The sequence below is a fragment of the Pseudophryne corroboree genome, unplaced genomic scaffold (genome assembly GCF_028390025.1).
Source record: "Pseudophryne corroboree isolate aPseCor3 unplaced genomic scaffold, aPseCor3.hap2 scaffold_99, whole genome shotgun sequence".
Lineage (NCBI taxonomy): Eukaryota > Metazoa > Chordata > Amphibia > Anura > Myobatrachidae > Pseudophryne > Pseudophryne corroboree.
This window is the reverse complement of record NW_026970570.1, coordinates 1,400,919-1,418,751: the sequence shown is the minus strand read 5'-3', so window position 1 is coordinate 1,418,751 and position 17,833 is coordinate 1,400,919. Positions and strand designations below refer to the sequence as shown.

General features: G+C 46.7%; 13 non-coding genes and 1 pseudogene across 13 annotated transcripts; 10 read left to right on the top strand and 4 right to left on the bottom strand.

Moving 5' to 3' along the window:
- Positions 1 to 610: 610 nt before the first annotated feature.
- LOC135049206 (U1 spliceosomal RNA) lies at positions 611 to 774 on the top strand. The gene has a single exon (XR_010240973.1). It is a non-coding gene; the product is annotated as a U1 spliceosomal RNA (small nuclear RNA).
- A 152-nt stretch (positions 775 to 926) lies between these two features.
- Positions 927 to 1,061, top strand: LOC135049614 (U1 spliceosomal RNA; annotated as a pseudogene).
- Positions 1,062 to 1,763: 702 nt separating this feature from the next.
- LOC135049340 (U1 spliceosomal RNA) lies at positions 1,764 to 1,928 on the top strand. The gene has a single exon (XR_010241101.1). It is a non-coding gene; the product is annotated as a U1 spliceosomal RNA (small nuclear RNA).
- A 152-nt stretch (positions 1,929 to 2,080) lies between these two features.
- LOC135049589 (U1 spliceosomal RNA) lies at positions 2,081 to 2,243 on the top strand. The gene has a single exon (XR_010241324.1). It is a non-coding gene; the product is annotated as a U1 spliceosomal RNA (small nuclear RNA).
- Positions 2,244 to 2,913: 670 nt separating this feature from the next.
- On the top strand, positions 2,914 to 3,077 carry LOC135049188 (U1 spliceosomal RNA). Its single transcript, XR_010240955.1, has one exon. It is a non-coding gene; the product is annotated as a U1 spliceosomal RNA (small nuclear RNA).
- Positions 3,078 to 3,229: 152 nt separating this feature from the next.
- On the top strand, positions 3,230 to 3,393 carry LOC135049567 (U1 spliceosomal RNA). The gene has a single exon (XR_010241305.1). It is a non-coding gene; the product is annotated as a U1 spliceosomal RNA (small nuclear RNA).
- A 668-nt stretch (positions 3,394 to 4,061) lies between these two features.
- LOC135049298 (U1 spliceosomal RNA) lies at positions 4,062 to 4,225 on the top strand. Its single transcript, XR_010241060.1, has one exon. It is a non-coding gene; the product is annotated as a U1 spliceosomal RNA (small nuclear RNA).
- Positions 4,226 to 4,377: 152 nt separating this feature from the next.
- LOC135049641 (U1 spliceosomal RNA) lies at positions 4,378 to 4,540 on the top strand. The gene has a single exon (XR_010241361.1). It is a non-coding gene; the product is annotated as a U1 spliceosomal RNA (small nuclear RNA).
- A 671-nt stretch (positions 4,541 to 5,211) lies between these two features.
- Positions 5,212 to 5,375, top strand: LOC135049618 (U1 spliceosomal RNA). The gene has a single exon (XR_010241346.1). It is a non-coding gene; the product is annotated as a U1 spliceosomal RNA (small nuclear RNA).
- A 6,625-nt stretch (positions 5,376 to 12,000) lies between these two features.
- On the bottom strand, positions 12,001 to 12,116 carry LOC135049147 (U5 spliceosomal RNA). Its single transcript, XR_010240914.1, has one exon. It is a non-coding gene; the product is annotated as a U5 spliceosomal RNA (small nuclear RNA).
- Positions 12,117 to 12,391: 275 nt separating this feature from the next.
- On the bottom strand, positions 12,392 to 12,507 carry LOC135049079 (U5 spliceosomal RNA). The gene has a single exon (XR_010240848.1). It is a non-coding gene; the product is annotated as a U5 spliceosomal RNA (small nuclear RNA).
- Positions 12,508 to 12,793: 286 nt separating this feature from the next.
- Positions 12,794 to 12,909, bottom strand: LOC135049133 (U5 spliceosomal RNA). Its single transcript, XR_010240900.1, has one exon. It is a non-coding gene; the product is annotated as a U5 spliceosomal RNA (small nuclear RNA).
- A 270-nt stretch (positions 12,910 to 13,179) lies between these two features.
- On the bottom strand, positions 13,180 to 13,295 carry LOC135049097 (U5 spliceosomal RNA). The gene has a single exon (XR_010240865.1). It is a non-coding gene; the product is annotated as a U5 spliceosomal RNA (small nuclear RNA).
- Positions 13,296 to 13,439: 144 nt separating this feature from the next.
- LOC135049669 (U1 spliceosomal RNA) lies at positions 13,440 to 13,602 on the top strand. The gene has a single exon (XR_010241375.1). It is a non-coding gene; the product is annotated as a U1 spliceosomal RNA (small nuclear RNA).
- Positions 13,603 to 17,833: the final 4,231 nt, after the last annotated feature.

The window sequence follows — 17,833 nt, the reverse complement described above, 5'->3', positions numbered from 1 at the left end:
AGCCGCTGCCTTCTATGCCCTTGTGCACTCTCCAGACTTCTCCTGTCTGCTTACTTTGTGCCTTCCAACGCACAATGCAAACTACAGGTAGTGCTGCAGGGCCCACACCCTTTTACTTGCCTTACAGAGCAGCTCTGGAGCTGTTACAGAGCCCAGCTGCAGCAAGAAATCAGCTTGAATGCTTCAGGGGCTGGGGCATAGCCAACATGAGCCCCACACCGTCGGAGGGTGGAGGTGTTTAATGCAAACTAGGGGTCAGCCAAGCGCCGCAAAAGGCCGCCATGCCCTGCATGCCCCTTTTCTCTTTTCATATGCAGACGAGGGTTGAAGCCAACTTTGACCCACTGCTTGGATGACATCACCATATGCAAATCCATCTGCGGCAGGCCTTCCCCCAGGAATACTTGCACTAGTTGTTGCATTTGGTTTGTTGTTTGGGGGTGCTTCAGTATTAGGCAGCCTTCTGCCCTCCCATGTTCATCTGAAAATATGTGTTCTCCCTGCAGTTGTTGTCCCCAGATGAGAGTTCCCTTGTGCTGCCTCAGTTGAATCTCCTTTACTTGACAGAGATGTGCCTGAGCAGCGGCCCTCCCCAGCCCTATCCCAAATCATACTTATTTTGCATAGGAGATACCATGGTCATGAAGATTGTTCTCCCAGGGTTAGGTTCATTCATTGCGTTCTGGGTATGCTGACCTCTGTGATTTCCCCAAATGTGGGAAACTCAAATGCATTATTTGTGGTAGTGGGGGACTGTGTTTGTGCTTTCCTCTGGTCAGCTCTGGTAAAAGTCAGATTTCTTTGTCTCAGATCTTCCTCTAGCCTTGTTCTTCTTTCAAGAGTTCCCTTGTGCTGCCTCAGTTGGATCTCCTTCACTTGACAGGGGGGTGCCCGAGCAGCGACCCTCCCCAGCTCTAGCCCAACTCCTACTTACCTGCCAGGTGAGATACTATGATCATGAAGTTGCTTCTCCCAGGGCAAGGCTCACCCATTGCACTCTGGGTGTGCTGCCCCTGCGATTTCCCCAAATATGGGAAACTTGATTGCATAATTTGTGTTTCCCCTAGTCGGCTCTCATATAATTCAGATCTCTTTGTCTCAGGTCTCTCTCCAGCCTAGTTTGCTGTCTGTTTCCACTTCTTTTTTCTTGAGCCCCTCCCTTCTATACCCTTGTGCACTATCCTGACTTCTCCTCCTGTCTGCTTACTTTGTGCCTTCCGATGCACAATGCAAACTACAGGTAGTGCTGCAGGGCCCACACCCTTTTACTTGCCTTACAGAGCAGCTCTGGAGCTGTTACAGTGCCAAGCTGCTGCAAGAAATCAGCTTGAATGCTTCAGGGGCTGGGGCATGGCCAACATGAGCCCCACACCGAAGTAGGGTGGGGGTGTTTAATGCGAACTAAGGGTCATCCAAGCGCCGCAAAAGGCCGCCATGCCCTGCATACCCCTTTTCTCTTTTCATATGCAGATGAGGGTTCCAGCCAACTTTGGCCCACTGCTTGGATGACATCACTGTATGCAAATCCGTCTTCTGCAGACCTTCCCCCAGGAATGCTTGTACTAGTTGTTGCATTTGGTTTGTTGTTTGGGGGTGCTTCAGTATTAGGCAGCCTTCTGCCCTCCCATGTTCATCTGAAAATATGTGTTCTCCCGGCAGTTGTTGTCCCCAGATGAGAGTTCCCTTGTGCTGCCTCAGTTGAATCTCCTTTACTTGACAGAGATGTGCCTGAGCAGCGGCCCTCCCCAGCCCTATCCCAAATCATACTTATTTTGCATAGGAGATACCATGGTCATAAAGATTGTTCTCCCAGGGTGAGGTTCATTTAATTGCATTCTGGGTATGCTGACCCCTGTGATTTCCCCAAATGTGGGAAACTCAACTGCATTATTTGTGGTAGTGGGGGACTGTGTTTGTGTTTTCCTCTGGTCAGCTCTGGTAAAAGTCAGATTTCTTTGTCTCAGATCTTCCTCTAGCCTTGTTCTTCTTTCGAGAGTTCCATTGTGCTGCCTCAGTTTGATCTCCTTCACTTGACAGGGGGGTACCCGAGCAGCGACCCTCCCCAGCTCTAGCCCAACTCCTACATAACTGCCAGGTGAGATACTATGATCATGAAGGTGCTTCTCCCAGGGCAAGGCTCACCCATTGCACTCTGGGTGTGCTGCTCCTGCGATTTCCCCAAATGTGGGAAACTTGACTGCATAATTTGTGTTTCCCCTGGTCGGCTCTCGTATAATTCAGATCTCTTTGTCTCAGGTCTCTCTCCAGCCTAGTTTGCTGTCTGTTTCCACTTCTCTTTTCTTGAGCCGCTGCCTTCTATGCCCTTGTGCACTCTCCTGACTTCTCCTGTCTGCTTACTTTGTGCCTTCCAACGCACAATGCAAACTACAGGTAGTGCTGCAGGGCCCACACCCTTTTACTTGCCTTTCAGAGCAGCTCTGGAGCTGTTACAGTGCCCAGCTGCTGCAAGAAATCAGCTTGAATGCTTCAGGGGCTGGGGCATAGCCAACATGAGCCCCACACCGACGGAGGGTGGAGGTGTTTAATGCGAACTAAGGGTCATCCAAGCGCCGCAAAAGGCCGCCATGCCCTGCATACCCCTTTTCTCTTTTCATATGCAGATGAGGGTTCCAGCCAACTTTGGCCCACTGCTTGGATGACATCACCGTATGCAAATACGTCTTCTGCAGACCTTCCCCCAGGAATGCTTGTACTAGTTGTTGCATTTGGTTTGTTGTTTGGGGTGCTTCAGTATTAGGCAGCCTTCTGCTCTCCCATGTTCATCTGAAAATATGTGTTCTCCCTGCAGTTGTTGTCCCCAGATGAGAGTTCTCTTGTGCTGCCTCAGTTGAATCTCCTTTACTTGACAGAGATGTGCCTGAGCAGCGGCCCTCCCCAGCCCTATCCCAAATCATACTTATTTTGCATAGGAGATACCATGGTCATGAAGATTGTTCTTCCAGGGTGAGGTTCATTCATTGCATTCTGGGTATGCTGACCCCTGTGATTTCCCCAAATGTGGGAAACTCGACTGCATTATTTGTGGTAGTGGGGGACTGTGTTTGTGCTTTCCTCTGGTCAGCTCTGGTAAAAGTCAGATTTCTTTGTCTCAGATCTTCCTCTAGCCTTGTTCTTTTTTTGAGAGTTTCCTTGTGCTGCCTCAGTTGGATTTCCTTCACTTGACAGGGGGGTGCCCGAGCAGCGACCCTCCCCAGCTCTAGCCCAACTCCTACTTACCTGCCAGGTGAGATACTATGATCAGGAAGGTGCTTCTCCCAGGGCAAGGCTCACCCATTGCACTCTGGGTGTGCTGCTCCTACGATTTCCCCAAATGTGGGACACTTGACTACATAATTTGTGTTTCCTCTGGTCGGCTACTCGTATAATTCAGATCTCTTTGTCTCAGGTCTCTCTCCAGCCTAGTTTGCTGTCTGTTTCCACTTCTCTTTTCTTGAGCCCCTGCCCTTGCCCTTGTGCACTCTCCTGACTTCTCCTGTCTGCTTACTTTGTGCCTTCCAACGCACAATGCAAACTACAGGTAGTGCTGCAGGGCCAACACCCTTTTACTTGCCTTACAGAGCAGCTCTGGAGCTGTTACAGTGCCCAGCTGCTGCAAGAAATCAGCTTGAATGCTTCAGGGGCTGGGGCATAGCCAACATGAGCCCCACACCGACGGAGGGTGGAGGTGTTTAATGCGAACTAAGGGTCATCCAAGCGCCGCAAAAGGCCGCCATGCCCTGCATACCCCTTTTCTCTTTTCATATGCAGATGAGGGTTCCAGCCAACTTTGGCCCACTGCTTGGATGACATCACCGTATGCAAATCCGTCTTCTGCAGACCTTTTCCCAGGAATGCTTGTACTAGTTGTTGCATTTGGTTTGTTGTTTGGGGGTGCTTCAGTATTAGGCAGCCTTCTGCTCTCCCATGTTCATCTGAAAATATGTGTTCTCCCTGCAGTTGTTGTCCCCAGATGAGAGTTCCCTTGTGCTGCCTCAGTTGAATCTCCTTTACTTGACAGAGATGTGCCTGAGCAGCGGCCCTCCCCAGCCCTATCCCAAATCATACTTATTTTGCATAGGAGATACCATTGTCATGAAGATTGTTCTCCCAGGGTGAGGTTCATTCATTGCATTCTGGGTATGCTGACCCCTGTCATTTCCCCAAATGTGGGAAACTCGACTGCATTATTTGTGGTAGTGGGGGACTGTGTTTGTGCTTTCCTCTGGTCAGCTCTGGTAAAAGTCAGATTTCTTTGTCTCAGATCTTCCTCTAGCCTTGTTCTTTTTTCGAGAGTTTCCTTGTGCTGCCTCAGTTGGATCTCCTTCACTTGACAGGGGGGTGCCCGAACAGCGACCCTCCCCAGCTCTTGCCCAACTCCTACTTACCTGCCAGGTGAGATACTATGATCAGGAAGGTGCTTCTCCCAGGGCAAGGCTCACCCAATGCACTCTGGGTGTGCTGCTCCTACGATTTCCCCAAATGTGGGACACTTGATTACATAATTTGTGTTTCCTCTGGTCGGCTCTCGTATAATTCAGATCTCTTTGTCTCAGGTCTCTCTCCAGCCTAGTTTGCTGTCTGTTTCCACTTCTCTTTTCTTGAGCCGCTCCCTTCTATGCCCTTGTGCACTATCCTGACTTCTCCCGTCTGCTTACTTTGTGCCTTCCAACGCACAATGCAAACTACAGGTAGTGCTGCAGGGCCCACACCCTTTTACTTGCTTTACAGAGCAGCTCTGGAGCTGTTACAGTGCCCAGCTGCTGCAAGAAATCAGCTTGAATGCTTCAGGGGCTGGGGCATAGCCAACATGAGCCCCACACCGAAGGAAGGTGGAGGTGTTTAATGCAAACTAGGGGTCATCCAAGCGCCGCAAAAGGCCGCCATGCCCTGCACACCCCTTTTTTATTTTCATATGCAGACGAGGGTTGAAGCCAACTTTGACCCACTGCTTGGATGACATCACCATATGCAAATCCATCTGCTGCAGGCCTTCCCCCAGGAATGCTTGCACTAGTAGTTGCATTTGGTTTGTTGTTTGGGGGTGCTTCAGTGTTAGGCAGCCTTCTGCCCTCCCATGTTCATCTGAAAATATGTGTTCTCCCTGCAGTTGTTGTCCCCAGATGAGAGTTCCCTTGTGTTGCCTCAGTTGAATCTCCTTTACTTGACAGAGATGTGCCTGAGCAGCGGCCCTCCCCAGCCCTATCCCAAATCATACTTATTTTGCATAGGAGATACCATGGTCATGAAGATTGTTCTCCCAGGGTGAGGTTCATTCATTGCACTCTGGGTATGCTGACCCCTGTGATTTCCCCAAATGTGGGAAACTCGACTGCATTATTTGTGGTAGTGGGGGACTGCGTTTGTGCTTTCCTCTGGTCAGCTCTGGTAAAAGTCAGATTTCTTTGTCTCAGATCTTCCTCTAGCCTTGTTCTTCTTTCGAGAGTTCCCTTGTGCTGCCTCAGTTGGATCTCCTTCACTTGACAGGGGGTGCCCGAGCAGCAATCCTCCACAGCTCTAGCCCAACTCCTACTTACCTGCCAGGTGAGATACTATGATGTTCACTGTTAGGGCAATCAGGATGTGGAATTCCCTGCCAGGGAAGGTGGTAATGGCGGACTCTGTAATTGGATTTAAAAAAGGAATGGATACATTTCTGAATGAAAAAGCTATCCAATGTTATAATACTTAAAATATCAACATGGTTAATCCGGGGGTAACATGAGTTATAGTAGCTAACTAGTCATAAAACATTATTCAGCAAGTATGTAGAATCATCACAACTTAAAACAGGTTGAACACGATGGGCAATTTGCCTCTATTCAACCTCAAAAACTATGTTACTATATGTTACTATATTACTATGTTACTGTAGTATACAGAACACCACAATGTAATGAGCAGTGATAGTGAGCACTGATGAGGATACTAGAACTGACACTGAGCAGCAAGATGCAGCACTGGACTATTAGTAATGTACTGTAGTATGCTGAGCACCACAATGCAGCACAAGACAATGAGCAGTGATACTGAGCACTGATGAGGATACTACTGAGAACTGACACTGAGCAGGAGAGACACACTACTAGTATTACTGAGCAGCAATAAGTAACCACTGATACTGAGCACTGATATTGAGATTTCCACTGAGAGAACATAGCCACGTCCTCTCCGCTCTCTCTTCAATGCACGAGTAAAAATGGCGGCAACGCGCAGCTCTTTATATGGAATCCGAATCTCGAGAGAATCCGACAGCGGGATGATGACATTTTCCCTTGTTCAGGTTTTCCGAGTCAGGCGGGAACAACCGAGCCTGCCTCGGACCAGTGTAAACCACGTGGAGTTCGTCGGGAATTCGGTTCTCGGAGAACCGAACCCGCTCCTCTCTACCTTATACCCATCAATTTTTTTATTTTCAATCTAAGCCCCTGCAGTTTTCTGTAAGCATCTGCTTCGCTATGATGATCAACAAGTCACAAGGGCAAACACTCAGGGCTTGAGGCGTAGATCTTAGGACCAGCTGCTACAAGCATGGCAGAGGTGTCACTATCACTGGTGACACCCAGAGAGGTGGCGAAGGAGATTGTAATGCAGTGCGCGCAGATAAGCAGCGCAATGGTAAAAAGGAGGCATGGTTTCATAGGTAGGGGCGTGGCCTGGTGGCCTGAATCTACATTTTGTTGCTCCGGGTGTCCCGGGGGTTGGGGGCTGCACCCGGGGACTAGTGTGTGTGCGGTGCTGGCTCCTGCACAGTGACAGGGCATGGCCACCCAGCATGACGCCTCCATTCTTGACCATGCTGTAATTGCAGTCGCACTGCAGTTCAGCGTGATCATAAAAAATGGTGTAGCCTCCTGCTGGTGCAGACTGTATGTGCGCGCAGGAAGCCGCCACCATTTTTGTGATCACAGCGGCTGAATGTGATGTCATACAGCCGCTGTGACCACGCCCCCTGTGTCTCCTCCGTTGCAGACCCCATTTTGAAGCCTTGCCCCCGCACCGCTCCATCCCTGACTTGGAAATGGAGTGTTGCTGACCCCCCTCTCCCCCCCCCGCCCCGATTGACAGGCAGAGGCGATCGCATTCTCTGCGGGGTGCCGCAGAAAATGCAGGCACATGCGTATGCTGTTAGCAATTTTTGCAGTTGGATCGCTTATTGTGATTGCATTCCAACCTGAATCAGGCCCTATTACCTATCACAATGCGCTGCGGGCAGTACAAAATTGGGTTAATATAGGAGTAAAACTCCCAGACCTGTGCTCCTTAACTGTACCTGGTGGCTAGTGGAGCGGCTGCCCAGTAATCAGTGTCCACGCCAGTGCGCACACGGTCCACCCCCTACGGCCACGCTCCCCTTCATCAGCGGCCTCGTGATCCGGAAGGGCGGTGTGTGTGTGACTGACCTTAGGAAGAAACTGGAGCCTCCGCTGCAGTGACCCAGCAACCAGGGCACGGGAGTATACAGCGCCGCTGGGAGTGATGAAGCTGCAGTAAAGATGTCTATTAGACCTAGCCTGCTGCAGCCCTTGTAGATTCTCATAAAACAAGTTCTTCTTTTCTTGTCAAAATTAATAGCTAAGAATAGGCTGCCTGAGGCAGGCCCCTGTTAAGTGGCCTGCTACTGAAGGCACCAACTACAAACTGAGCTCCCTGTTCATGGAAGCGGGGTTATAGAGGAGGATGCGCTGAGCATCTTGGGAACAGTCAAAAGCTTTGAGCCGGTTGGTGCCTCAGATCAAGATCCTACTCTACACCCCAATGTGAATCCTTGTGGAGTCCAGTGTACCCCACAGAAGAAATTAATGTGTCACACCCATTGGCAGCAACCTTAGAATAGCTGCTGACGGGCACAATTGAGAAAGGAAGGGGGGGGGGACATTTGAATCCAGCACATAGATGCAATTCAAATATGTAATTTGTACCTTCCTATTTTAAAATATAATGGATGAACCTCACCCTGTGAGAACAATCTTCATGATCAAGAGATCTCATATGCAAAATAAGTATGAGTTGGGATAGGGCTGGGGAGGGTGGCTGCTCGGGCAGCCCCTCCCCCGTCAAGTTAAGGAGATTCAACTGAGGACGCACAAGGGAACTCTCGTCTGGGGACAACAACTGCAGGGAGACCACATCTGTTCAGATGAACATGGGAGGGTGGAAGGCTGCCTAATATTGAAGCACCATCAAATATCAAACCATATGCAACAACTAGTACAAGCATTCCTGGGGGAAGGTCTGCAGAAGACGGATTTGCATACGGTGATGTCATCCAAGATGTGGGCCAAAGTTGGCTGGAACCCTCATCTGCATATGAAAAGAGAAAAGGGGCATGCAGGGCATGGCGGCCTTTTGCGGTGCTTGGATGACCCCTAGTTCGCATTAAACACCCCCACCCTCCTTTGGTGTGGGGCTCATGTTGGCCATGCCCCATCCCCTGAAGCATTCAAGCTGATTTCTTGCAGCAGCTGGGCACTGTAACAGCTCCAGAGCTGTTCTGTAAGGCAAGTAAAAGGGTGTGGGCCCTGCAGCACCACCTGTAGTTCGCATTGTGCGTTGGAAGGCACAAAGTAAGCAGACGGGAGGAGAAGTCAGGATAGTGCGCAAGGGCATCCTTTTCTCTTAGTCCGTAGAGGATGCTGGGGTCACATTAAGAACCATGGGGTATAGACGGGATCCGCAAGAGACATGGGCACTTTAAGACTTTCAAAGGGTGTGAACTGGCTCCTCCCTCTATGCCCCTCCTCCAGACTCCAGTTATAGGAACTGTGCCCAGGGAGACGGACATTTCGAGGAAAGGATTTATTGTTAAACTAAGGTGAGCATCTTACCAGCTCACACCTTAAGCATGCCGCAGAACGTGGCATTCAACAGAACACAAGCCAACGGCATGAACAATTGCAGCAAAAAGCTGACCAGAACCATAACATAACATGTGTATAACCACAAGTAATAACTGCAGACACAGTATGGACTGGGACGGGTACCCAGCATCCTCTACGGACTAAGAGAAAAGGATTTACCGGTAGGTATTAAAATCCTATTTTCTCATACGACCTAGAGGATGCTGGGGTCACATTAAGAACCATGGGGTTATACCAAAGCTCTTGAACGGGTGGGAGAGTGCGTACGACTCTGCAGCACCGAATGACCCAACTTGAGGTTATCATCAGCCAAGGTATCAAACTTGTAAAACTTAGCAAAAGTGTTTACTAAATAGCTGCTCGGCAAAGTTGCAATGCCGAGACTCCCCGACCAGCTGCCGAGGATGAACCCACCTTTCTAGTAGAATGGGTCTTCACCTAATTCAGTAACGGCAATCCTGCCATGGAATGAGCATGCTGAATCTTACCACAGATCCAGCGCATAATGGTCTACATGGAAGCAGGACACCCAATCCTGTTGGGAGCATACAGGACAAACAGAGCCTCTGTTTTCCTAATCTGAACCGTTCTGGTGACATAAATTTTCAAAGTTCTGACCACAGCCAGAGACTTTGACTCAACGAAGGTGTCAGTGGCCAAAGGCACCATGTGGAAAGATGAACCACCTTCGGCAGAAATTGTTGACGTGTCCTCAATTCTGCTCTATCTTCATGAAAGATCAAATAAAGGCTCTTGTGATACTGCATGGTTTGTACTGTTTTCCATGTGCTCCCAGATCTTTCAAGCAAGTAGCATGGTCAAGAAAGTTCTGTTTGAAAAGAAACAACATTTACTGTCATTGTTATAGAATTTGGGAGAAAAAACAAGAAGAAATCTGCACTGTTGACGCACTGGACAGAATGAATGAATCATAAAATATAACCTTTATTAAGTATGTATTAAAATTGGATAAATATTAATATTATTATCCCAAACTGCAGTGAAACATAAAGGTTAAAATCACAGAACTAACATACATGTGCATAAGAAGAATAAAGAGATGTGAAAAAAAGGTTTAAAAAGCGTGTCCGTGTGTGATTATTTTTGAAGGCACAACCCTGGCGGGGTTGTTTATATAGATATATATGTTGCTAATAATCACTTTCTAGCGTAATGTTATTAAATAGCTGTTAGTATCTATGTCGTCAGGTACCACTGGGTCGTATCCTATATACTCCCTTCACTCAATAGGGGTTACCTCCCGGGAAGCCATCCCCATTGGCGAATTTGTGGGGGTGATTGAGTATAACCGGTAAGCTAACCTCCAATTTGTGGGGTGCTTAGGTAGATGGGGATCACTTATTTCTCTGTGTCCCCTAAGACTATATTCCTAAATTCAATACCACAGGGGGATAGCTTTCTATATCGGATAAGGAATCACTTGATAGGGAAATCTCTATGCATCATGGAAAGATCATATTTATTAATATCCAAACTAAAAAAATGATGAATAGCTTTAATTTAGCTGTTTAGATATAGTTAATTGGCGAGATATACCAACAGGTGCGGTTGCCTTAAGGAATATGGCAATTCCAATATAAATAGCAGCCCTCCTTCATATAATCAGCCAGATCTTATTAAATCTGGTCCAGATATAGCCGTTCAGATATACTTAATTGACAACATATATCAATCGGTGGGGTTGCCTTAAGGAATATAGCAATTCCAATTCGCATATAAATAGCAACCTTCCTTCATATATTCAGCCAGATCTTATTTAATCTGATCTAGGCGTAGGCAATAATGCTTTCCTTAGAGGTATAGCCACCTCAATTCTTATTAGGAAGCAAAGTGTCTGTCATAATGGTTTATCCAATTCATCTAAGAAATAATATATTCCATGTGTCAGAGATTCATTACTCTCTATTTACACTGTTAAAGAGTTAATTCTTATTATGTTACAGTGTAATGAAATTATCATATAGGGAGATGTGGCAATTCCATGTGCTATATATATAATAACCCTTAGTGGTCCAGATTCCACAATGAGGAATTTTCTTATAAACCGCTGAAACACACAGCTGTTTGACTGACTTCCAAATATATCTATCTCACTTTGTAACAGTCTTATGATAGAGAAACTGTTACATATTCGGTCACTTAGTTATCTAAAGGTAAACAGACTCAGTGTGAGGGTAATATAATATATCAAATGCGCTGTCAATAATCGTGGTAACTGGTGTAATAATGTGGTATATTGAGTATGCTAGTAAGGCATATAACTGCTCTCCAGCCTTTAAGTGTTACCAATCAATTTGTTACACTGTAAAGGATTTATGGTGTCCTGTTAGGACATGCAGCTGCTAGGCTGACTCAAAGATTTATCCATTCGTAACAATTATGTAACAGTTATATACATGTTACTGGTATTACATAGAAATAGTATGACACAGGCCAGCAGTCCCATGTGTCTAGATTCCACAATAGGAGATTTTCTTTGTCTTATAAACTGCTGGAACACACAGCTGCTAGACTGACTTCAAATATATATATTACTTTGTAACAGTCTTATAGTAAAGAGACTGTTACACACTGTCATTTAGTTATCTCAAGGTTAGCAGATTCTGTGTGAGGATAGTGTTCTGTTAGAACATGCAGCTGCTAGGCTGACTCATAGAAAATGTATCCATTTGTAACAAATGACACATACAGCATTAAATTAATATCTATAGCAGCCCATGTGACATCTCTACTCTTATCATAATTGTCTGGTTATTGCCAATCTGGACAGCAGGAGTGATATATATTCACTAGTCCCAATATCCCATCATATAAATATACCCACACTGATATACTTTCTTATCAAGAGTTATTAGTAGCTATCTGTATGCACTTTAGACATTGTATCTGCTAAGTGACATCATATCTAGTGTATTCCTTTCTTATAGCTCAGCTTCTATTCCCTATTAGTGGAGACTAACAGCTAACATCATAATCATATATTTTTGTTTTATAACATTTCACATGAGTCAAATACACGCGGACACGCCGTGCCCTACACGTGTGTTTCACTGCATCTATGGCAACTTACATTAAAGCTAACAAGAAAGCACACTCGTTCTGTCTTTAAACTGATAAAAGAAACCCCAATAATATGGGGCATGCAAAAATTGAGATAAAACTCAGTTTTGCTCCTCTCCACGGAAATCTTTAATAAAAGGCGAAATATTTGTTAGTTCTGAAGAGAAACCAGAGCATGACCAAGATTCCACCTGTCGCCTGAGTGCCATGCCAGCAGTTCTCATTGAGCTCAAAGTGAGCACCCAATTTGAAAGAAACATAGCAGATTTCTCACCAGGCTTCCCCTAGCTATAAACATGGTTTGTACTCTTTTCCATGTGTTCCCAGATCTTTCAAGCAATTAGTATAGTCAAGAAAGTTCTGTTTGAAAAGAAACAAACATTTACTGTCATTTCTATGCAAATGAGCTTACATTAAAGCACACTCGTTCTATCTTTAAACAGATAAAATAAAACCCCAATAAGATGGGGAATGCAAAATTTGAGATAAAACTCAGTTTTGCTCCTCTCCACGGAAATCTTTAGTAAAAGGCGAAAGATTTGTTCGTTCTGAAGAGAAACCAGAGCATGACCAAGATTCCACCTGTCGCCTGAGTGCCATGCCAGCAGTCCTCATTCAGCTCAAAGTGAGCACCCAATTTGAAAGAAAGAAAGCAGATTTCTCACCAGGCTTCCCCTTGCTATAAGCATGGTTTGTACTCTTTTCCATGTGCTCCCAGATCTTTCAAGCAAGTAGCATGGTCAAGAAAGTTCTGTTTGAAAAGAAACAGACATTTACTGTCATTGTTATACAAATAAACTTACATTAAAGCCAACAAGAAAGCACACTCATTCTGTCCTTAAACTGATAAAAGAAACCCCAATAATATGGGGCATGCAAAAATTGAGATAAAACTCAGTTTTGCTCCTCTCCACGGAAATCTTTAATAAATGGCGAAAGATTTGTTCATTCTGAAGAGAAACCAGAGCATGACCGAGATTCCACCTGTCGCCTGAGTGCCATGCCAGCAGTCCTCATTCAGATCAAAGTGAGCGCCCAATTTGAAAGAAAGCAGATTTCTCACCTGGCTTCTCCTTGCTATAAGCATGGTTTGTACTGTATTCCATGTGCTCCCAGATCTTTCAAGCAAGTAGCATGGCCAAGAAAGTTCTGTTTGAAAAGAAACAAACATTTACTGTAATTTCTATGCAAATGAGCTTTCATTAAAGCACACTCATTCTATCTTTAAACCGATAAAAGAAAATCCAAAAAGATGGGGCATGCAAAAATTGAGGTAAAACTCAGTTTTGCTCCTCTCCACGGAAATCTTTAGTAAAAGGCGAAAGATTTGTTCGTTCTGAAGAGAAGCCAGAGCATGACCAAGATTTTCATCTGAAAATATGTGTTCTCCCTGCAGTTGTTGTCCCCAGATGAGAGTTCCCTTGTGCTGCCTCAGTTGAATCTCCTTTACTTGACAGAGATGTGCCTGAGCAGCGGCCCTCCCCAGCCCTATCCCAAATCATACTTATTTTGCATAGGAGATACCATGGTCATGAAGATTGTTCTCCCAGGGTGAGGTTCATTCATTGCATTCTGGGTATGCTGACCCCTGTGATTTCCCCAATGTGGGAAACTCGACTGCATTATTTGTGGTAGTGGGGGACTGTGTTTGTGCTTTCCTCTGGCCAGCTCTGGTAAAAGTCAGATTTCTTTGTCTCAGATCTTCCTCTAGCCTTGTTCTTCTTTCGAGAGTTCCCTTGTGCTGCCTCAGTTGGATCTCCTTCACTTGACAGGGGGTGCCCGAGCAGCAATCCTCCACAGCTCTAGCCCAACTCCTACTTACCTGCCAGGTGAGATACTATGATCTTCACTGTTAGGGCAATCAGGATGTGGAATTCCCTGCCAGGGAAGGTGGTAATGGCGGACTCTGTAATTGGATTTAAAAAAGGAATGGATACATTTCTGAATGAAAAAGCTATCTAAGGTTATAATACTTAAAATATCAACATGGTTAATCCGGGGGTAACATGAGTTATAGTAGCTAACTAGTCATAAAACATTATTCAGCAAGTATGTAGAATCATCACAACTTAAAACAGGTTGAACACGATGGGCAATTTGCCTCTATTCAACCTCAAAAACTATGTTACTATATGTTACTATATTACTATGTTACTGTAGTATACAGAAAACCAAAATGCAATGAACAGTGATAGTGAGCACTGATGAGGATACTAGAACTGACACTGAGCAGCAAGATGCAGCACTGGACTATTAGTAATGTACTGTAGTATGCTGAGCACCACAATGCAGCACAAGACAATGAGCAGTGATACTGAGCACTGATGAGGATACTACTGAGAACTGACACTGAGCAGGAGAGACACACTACTAGTATTACTGAGCAGCAATAAGTAACCACTGATACTGAGCACTGATATTGAGATTTCCACTGAGAGAACATAGCCACGTCCATTCCGCTCTCTCTTCAATGCACAAGTAAAAATGGCGGCAACGCGCAGCTCTTTATATGGAATCCGAATCTCGCGAGAATCCGACAGCGGGATGATGACATTTTCCCTTGTTCAGGTTTTGTGAGTCAGGCGGGAACAACCGAGCCTGCCTCGGACCAGTGTAAACAACGTGGAGTTCGTGGGGAATTCGGTTCTCGGAGAACCGAACCCGCTCCTCTCTACCTTATACCAATCAATTTTTTTATTTTCAATCTAAGCCCCTGCAGTTTTCTGTAAGCATCTGCTTCGCTATGATGATCAACAAGTCACAAGGGCAAACACTCAGGGCTTGAGGCGTAGATCTTAGGACCAGCTGCTACAAGCATGGCAGAGGTGTCACTATCACTGGTGACACCCAGAGAGGTGGCGAGGGAGATTGTAATGCAGTGCGCGCAGATAAGCAGCGCAATGGTAAAAAGGAGGCATGGTTTCATAGGTAGGGGCGTGGCCTGGTGGCCTGAATCTACATTTTGTTGCTCCGGGTGTCCCGGGGGTTGGGGGCTGCACCCGGGGACTAGTGTGTGAGCGGTGCTGGCTCCTGCACAGTGAAAGGGCATGGCCACCCAGCATGACGCCTCCCTTCTTGACCATGCTGTAATTGCAGTCGCACTGCAGTTCAGCGTGATCATAAAAAATGGTGTAGCCTCCTGCTGGTGCAGACTGTATGTGCGCGCAGGAAGCCGCCACCATTTTTGTGATCACAGCGGCTGAATGTGATGTCATACAGCCGCTGTGACCACGCCCCCTGTGTCTACTCCGTTGCAGACCCCATTTTGAAGCCTTGCCCCCGCACCGCTCCATCCCTGACTTGGAAATGGAGTGTTGCTGACCCACCTATCCCCCCCCGCCCCGATTGACAGGCAGAGGCGATCGCATTCTCTGCGGGGTGCCGCAGAAAATGCAGGCACATGCGTATGCTCTTAGCAATTTTTGCAGTTGGATCGCTTATTGTGATTGCAATCCAACCTGAATCAGGCCCTATTACCTATCACAATGCGCTGCGGGCAGTACAAAATTGGGTTAATATAGGAGAAAAACCCCCAGACCTGTGCTCCTTAACTGTACCTGGTGGCTAGTGGAGCGGCTGCCCAGTAATCAGTGTCCACGCCAGTGCGCACACGGTCCACCCCCTACGGCCATGCTCCCCTTCATCAGCGGCCTCGTGATCCGGAAGGGTGGTGTGTGTGTGACTGACCTTAGGATGAAACCGGACCCTCCGCTGCAGTGACCCAGCAACCAGGGCACGGGAGTATACAGCGCCGCTGGGAGTGATGAAGCTGCAGTAAAGATGTCTATTAGACCTAGCCTGCTGCAGCCCTTGTAGATTCTCATAAAACAAGTTCTTCTTTTCTTGTCAAAATTTATAGCTAAGAATAGGCTGCCTGAGGCAGGCCCCTGTTAAGTGGCCTGCTACTGAAGGCACCAACTACAAACTGAGCTCCCTGTTCATGGAAGCGGGGTTATAGAGGAGAATGCACTGAGCATCTTGGGAACAGTCAAAAGCTTTGAGCCGGTTGGTGCCTCAGATCAAGATCCTACTCTACACCCCAATGTGAATCCTTGTGGAGTCCAGTGTACCCCACAGAAGAAATTAATGTGTCACACCCATTGGCAGCAACCTTAGAATAGCTGCTGACGGGCACAATTGAGAAAGGAAGGGGGGGGGGGGGACATTTGAATCCAGCACATAAATGCAATTCAAATATGTAATTTGTACCTTTCTATTTTAAAATATAATGGATGAACCTCACCCTGTGAGAACAATCTTCATGATCAAGAGATCTCATATGCAAAATAAGTATGAGTTGGGATAGGGCTGGGGAGGGTGGCTGCTCGGGCAGCCCCTCCCCCGTCAAGTTAAGGAGATTCAACTGAGGAAGCACAAGGGAACTCTCGTCTGGGGACAACAACTGCAGGGAGACCACATCTGTTCAGATGAACATGGGAGGGTGGAAGGCTGCCTAATACTGAAGCACCATCAAATATCAAACCATATGCAACATCTAGTACAAGCCTTCCTGGGGGAAGGTCTGCAGCAGACGGATTTGCATACAGTGATGTTATTCAAGCAGTGGGCCAAAGTTGGCTGGAACCCTCATCTGCATATGAAAAGAGAAAAGGGGCGTGCAGGGCATGGCGGCCTTTTGCAGTGCTTGGATGACCCCTAGTTCTCATTAAACACCCCCACCCTCCTTTGGTGTGGGGCTCATGTTGGCCATGCCCCATCCCCTGAAGCATTCAAGCTGATTTCTTGCAGCAGCTGGGCACTGTAACAGCTCCAGAGCTGTTCTGTAAGGCAAGTAAAAGGGTGTGGGCCCTGCAGCACCACCTGTAGTTTGCATTGTGCGTTGGAAGGCACAAAGTAAGCAGACGGGAGGAGAAGTCAGGATAGTGCGCAAGGGCATCCTTTTCTCTTAGTCCGTAGAGGATGCTGGGGTCACATTAAGAACCATGGGGTATAGACGGGATCCGCAAGAGACATGGGCACTTTAAGACTATCAAAGGGTGTGAACTGGCTCCTCCCTCTATGCCCCTCCTCCAGACTCCAGTTATAGGAACTGTGCCCATGGAGACGGACATTTCGAGGAAAGGATTTATTGTTAAACTAAGGTGAGCATCTTACCAGCTCACACCTTAAGCATGCCGCAGAACGTGGCATTCAACAGAACACAAGCCAACGGCATGAATAATTGCAGCAAAAAGCTGACCAGAACCATAACACAACATGTGTATAACCACAAGTAATAACTGCAGACACAGTATGGACTGGGACGGGTGCCCAGCATCCTCTACAGACTAAGAGAAAAGGATTTACCGGTAGGTATTAAAATCCTATTTTCTCATACGACCTAGAGGATGCTGGGGTCACATTAAGAACCATGGGGTTATACCAAAGCTCTTGAACGGGTGGAAGAGTGCGTACGACTCTGCAGCACCGAATGACCCAACTTGAGGTTATCATCGGCCAAGGTATCAAACTTGTAAAACTTAGCAAAAGTGTTTACTAAATAGCTGCTCGGCAAAGTTGCAATGCCGAGACTCCCCGACCAGCTGCCCAGGATGAACCCACCTTTCTAGTAGAATGGGTCTTCACCTAATTCAGTAACGGCAATCCTGCCATGGAATGAGCATGCTGAATCTTACCACAGATCCAGCGCATAATGGTCTACATGGAAGCAGGACACCCAATCCTGTTGGGAGCATACAGGACAAACAGAGCCTCTGTTTTCCTAATCTGAACCGTTCTGGTGACATAAATTTTCAAAGTTCTGACCACAGCCAGAGACTTTGACTCAACGAAGGTGTCAGTGGCCAAAGGCACCATGTGGAAAGATGAACCACCTTCGGCAGAAATTGTTGACGTGTCCTCAATTCTGCTCTATCTTCATGAAAGATCAAATA